The sequence below is a fragment of the Euleptes europaea genome, chromosome 13 (genome assembly GCF_029931775.1).
Source record: "Euleptes europaea isolate rEulEur1 chromosome 13, rEulEur1.hap1, whole genome shotgun sequence".
NCBI lineage: Eukaryota > Metazoa > Chordata > Lepidosauria > Squamata > Sphaerodactylidae > Euleptes > Euleptes europaea.
The window spans coordinates 4,957,501-4,962,500 of record NC_079324.1 but is presented as its reverse complement, the minus strand read 5'-3'; positions in this window follow the sequence as shown (position 1 = coordinate 4,962,500).

The window sequence follows — 5,000 nt, the reverse complement described above, 5'->3', positions numbered from 1 at the left end:
GGGTTAGGGTTAGGGTAAAATTAGGGTTGGCGTTAGGGTTAGGGGTTAGGGGTTAGGGTAAGGGTGAAGGTTAGGGTTAGGGTTAGGGTTAAAGGTAGGGCTGGGTTAGGGTTAGGGTTAGGGTAGGATAGGGTAGGGTAGGGTAGGGTTAGGGTTAGGGTTAGGGTTAGGGTTAGGGTTAGGGTTAAGGGTTAGGGTTTGGGTTAGGGTTGGGTAAGTGTTAGGGTTAGGGTTAAAGGCAGGGTGATTAGGGTTAGGGTTAGGGTTTAGCGTTATTGTTAAGGTTAGGGTTAGGTTAAGGTAGGGTTGGGTTAGGGTTAGGGTTAGGGTTTAGAGTAAACGATAGAGTTAGGGTTAGGGTTGAATTAGGGTGAGGGTTAGGGTATAGAGTTAAGATCAGGGTTAGGGTTGAATTAGGGTTAGGGTTAGGGTTAGGGTTAGTGTTAGGGTTAGGGTTAGGGTTAGGGTTAGTTTTAGGGTTCGGGTTAGGGTTTAGTGTTCAGGTTAGGGTTACGGTTAGTTTTGAATTAGGGTTAGGGTTAGGATTAGCGTTAGGGTTAGGGTTAGGGTTAGGGTTAGGTTTTAGGGATAGGGTTAGGGGTTAGGGTTAGGGTTAGGGTTAGGGTTAGGGTTAGGGTTAGGGTTAGGGTTAGGGTTAGGGTTAGGGTCCGGGTTAGGGTTAGGGTTAGGGTTAGGGTTTAGGGATAGGTTTAGGGTTAGGGTCCGGGTTAGGGTTTTGTTAGGGTTAGGGTTAGGGTTAGGATTTGGGTTAGGGTTAGGGTTAGGGTTAGGGTTAGGGTTAAGGTTAAAGTTAGGGTTAGGGTTAGGGTTGGATAAGCATTAGGGTTAAACGTAGGGTTAGGGTTAGCGTTAGGGTTAGGGTTGGGTAAGCATTAGTGTTCTGGTTAGAGTTAGGGTTATAAGGTTAGGGTTAGGGTTGAATTAGGGTTAGGGTTAGGGTTAGGGTTGTATAAGCATTAGGGTTAAAGTTAGGGTTAGGGTTAGGGTTGGATAAGCATTAGGGTTAAAGTTAGGGTTAGGGTTAGGGTTAGGGTTAGGGTTAGGGTAAGGGTTAGGGTTAGGGTTAAGGTTAGGGTTAGGGTTTGTTTTGAATTAGTTTTAGGGTTCGGGTTAGAGTTTAGGGTTAAGGTTACCGTTAGGGTTAGGGTTGAATTAGGGTTAGGGTTAGGGTTAGGGTTAGGGTTAGGGTTAGGGTTAGGGTTAGGGTTAGGGTTAGGGTTAGGGTTTGGGTTAGGGTTAGGGTTAGTGTTGGGTTAGGGTTAAGGTTAGCGTTAGGCTTAAGGTTAGGGTTAGGGTTAGGGTTAGGGTTAGGGTTAGGGTTAGGGTTAGGGTTAGGGTTAAAGGCAGGGTTGGATTAGGGTTATAGGGTTAGGGTTTAGGGTTATGATTAAGGTTAGAGTTAGGGTTAAAGGTAGGGTTGGGTTAGGGTTAGGGTTAGGGTTTAGAGTAAACGATAGAGTTAAGGTTAGGGTTGAATAAGGGTGAGGGTTAGGGTTTAGAGTTAAGATTAGGGTTAGGGTTGAGTTAGGGTTAGTGTTAGGATTTAGGGTTAAGGTTAGGGTGAGGGTTGAATTAGGGTTAGGGTTAGGGTTTAAGGTTAGGATTAGGGTTAGTGTTGAATTAGGGTAAGGGTTAGGTTTAGGGTTAGGGTTAGGGTTAGGGTTAGGGTTAGGGTTAGGGTTAGGGTTAGGGTTAGGGTTAGGGTTAGGGTTAGGGTTAGGGTTGGGTAAGGTTTGGGTAAGGGTTGGGTTAGGGTTAGGGTTTAGAGTAAAGGATATAGTTAGGGTTAGGGTTAGGGTTACGGTTAGGGTTAGGGTTAGGGTTAGGGTTAGGGTTAGGGTTAGGGTTAGGGTTAGGGTTAGGGTTAGGGTTTGGGTTGGGTAAGGGTAAGGGTTAGGGTTAGGGTTAAAGGTAGGGTTGGGTTAGGGTTAGGGTTTAGGGTTTAGGGTTAAGGTTACGGTCAGGCCTAGGGTTAGGGTTAGGGTTTGGGTTAGGATTTATAGTTAAGGTTAGGGTTAGGGTTAGGGTTGAATTAGGGTTAGGGTTAGGGTTTAAAGTTTAGATTTAAGGTTAGGGTAAGGGTCAGGGTTAGGGTTAGTGTTAAAAGTAGGGTTGGGTTAGGGTTTGGTTAGGGTTAGGTTTTAGAGATAAGTTTAGGTTTAGGGTTAGGGTTGAATTAGGGTTAGGGTTTAGGGTTAAGGTTAGGGTCAGGGTTAGGGTTGAGTTAGGGTTAGGTTAGGGTTAGGGTTACGGTTGGGTAAGCGTTAGGGTTAGGGTTTGGAAATTGTTAGGGTTAAAGGTAGGGTTGGGTTAGGGTTTAGGGTTAGGGTTAAGGTTAGGGTTAGGGTAAGGGTTAGGGTTGGGTGGTAGGGATAGGGATAGGGTTAGGGTTAGGGTTAGGGTTAGGGTTAGGGTTAGGGTTAGGGTTAGGTTTATTGTTAGGGTTAGGGTTAGGGTTGGGTTAGGGTTAGGGTTAGGGTTAGTTTAGGGTTAGGGTTAGGGTTGGATAAGCATTAGGGTTAAAGTTAGGGTTAGGGTTAGGGTTGGGTAAGCATTAGTGTTATGGTTAGGGTTAGGGTTATAAGGTTAGGGTTCGGGTTGAATCAAAGTTAGGGTTAGGGTTAGGGTTAGGGTTAGGGTTAGGGTTAGGGTTAGGGTTAGGGTTAGGATTTGGGTTAGGGTTAGGGTTAGGGTTAGGGTTAGGGTTAGGGTTAGGGTTAAGGTTAAAGTTAGGGTTAGGGTTAGGGTTAGGGTTAGGGTTGGATAAGCATTAGGGTTAAACGTAGGGTTAGGGTTAGCGTTAGGGTTAGGGTTGGGTAAGCATTAGTGTTCTGGTTAGTGTTAGGGTTATAAGGTTAGGGTTAGGGTTAGGGTTAGATTTAGGGTTAAGGTTAGGGTTAGTGTTAGTGTTAGGGTTGGGTAAGGTTTAGGTTTAGGGTTAAAGGTAGGGTTGGGTTAGGGTTAGGGTTTAGAGTTAAGGTTAGGGTTAGGGTTGAATTAGGGTTAGGGTTAGGGTTAGGGTTAGGGTTAGGGTTAGGGTTAGGGTTGGGTAAGGGTAAGGGTTAGGGTTAGGGTTAGGGTTAAAGGTAGGGTTGGGTTAGGGTTAGGGTTTAGGGTTTAGGGTTAAGGTTACGGTCAGGCCTAGGGTTAGGGTTAGGGTTTGGGTTAGGATTTATAGTTAAGGTTAGGGTTAGGGTTAGGGTTGAATTAGGGTTAGGGTTAGGGTTTAAAGTTTAGATTTAAGGTTAGGGTAAGGGTCAGGGTTAGGGTTAGTGTTAAAAGTAGGGTTGGGTTAGGGTTTGGTTAGGGTTAGGTTTTAGAGATAAGTTTAGGTTTAGGGTTAGGGTTGAATTAGGGTTAGGGTTTAGGGTTAAGGTTAGGGTCAGGGTTAGGGTTGAGTTAGGGTTAGGTTAGGGTTAGGGTTACGGTTGGGTAAGCGTTAGGGTTAGGGTTTGGAAATTGTTAGGGTTAAAGGTAGGGTTGGGTTAGGGTTTAGGGTTAGGGTTAAGGTTAGGGTTAGGGTAAGGGTTAGGGTTGGGTGGTAGGGATAGGGATAGGGTTAGGGTTAGGGTTAGGGTTAGGGTTAGGGTTAGGGTTAGGGTTAGGGTTAGGGTTAGGGTTAGGGTTAGGGTTAGGGTTAGGGTTGGGTTAGGGTTAGGGTTAGGGTTAGGGTTAGTTTAGGGTTAGGGTTAGGGTTGGATAAGCATTAGGGTTAAAGTTAGGGTTAGGGTTAGGGTTGGGTAAGCATTAGTGTTACGGTTAGGGTTAGGGTTATAAGGTTAGGGTTCGGGTTGAATCAAAGTTAGGGTTAGGGTTAGGGTTAGGGTTAGGGTTAGGGTTAGGGTTAGGGTTAGGATTTGGGTTAGGGTTAGGGTTAGGGTTAGGGTTAGGGTTAGGGTTAGGGTTAGGGTTAAGGTTAAAGTTAGGGTTAGGGTTAGGGTTAGGGTTGGATAAGCATTAGGGTTAAACGTAGGGTTAGGGTTAGCGTTAGGGTTAGGGTTGGGTAAGCATTAGTGTTCTGGTTAGTGTTAGGGTTATAAGGTTAGGGTTAGGGTTAGGGTTAGATTTAGGGTTAAGGTTAGGGTTAGTGTTAGTGTTAGGGTTGGGTAAGGTTTAGGTTTAGGGTTAAAGGAAGGGTTGGGTTAGGGTTAGGGTTTAGAGTTAAGGTTAGGGTTAGGGTTGAATTAGGGTTAGGGTTAGGGTTAGGGTTTAATTAGGGTTAGTGTTAGGGTTAGGGGTCAGGGGTTAGGGTAAGGGTGAAGGTTAGGGTTAGGGTTAGGGTTAAAGGTAGGGCTGGATTAGGGTTAGGGTTAGGGTTAGGGTAGGGTAGGGTAGGGTATGATTAGGATTAGGGTTAGGGTTAGGGTTAAGGGTTAGGGTTAGGCTTGGGTAAGGGTTAGGGTTAAAGGCAGGGTTGGATTAGGGTTAGGGTTAGGGTTTAGGGTTATGGTTATGGTTATGGTTAAGGTTAGGGTTAGGGTTAAAGGTAGGGTTGGGTTAGGGTTAGGGTTAGGGTTTAGAGTAAACGATAGAGTTAGGATTAGGGTTGAATAAGGGTGAGCGTTAGGGTTTAGAGTTAAGATTAGGGTTAGGGTTGAGTTAGGATTAGGGTTAGGATTTAGGGTTAAGGTTAGGGTGAGGGTTGAATTAGGGTTAGGGTTAGGGTTTAAGGTTAGGATTAGGGTTAGTGTTGAATTAGGGTAAGGGTTAGGGTTAGGGTTAGGGTTAAGGTTAGGGTTAGGTTTAGGGTTAGGGTTAGGGTTAGGGTTAGGGTTAGGGTTAGGGTTAGGGTTAGGGTTAGGGTTAGGGTTAGGGTTAGGGTTAGGGTTAGGGTTAGGGTTAGGGTTAGGTTTGGGTAAGGTTTGGGTAAGGGTTGGGTTATGGTCAGGGTTAGGGTTTAGAGTAAAGGATAGGGTTAGGGTTAGGGTTAGGGTTAGGGTTAGGGTTAGGGTTAGGGTTAGGGTTAGGGTTAGGGTTAG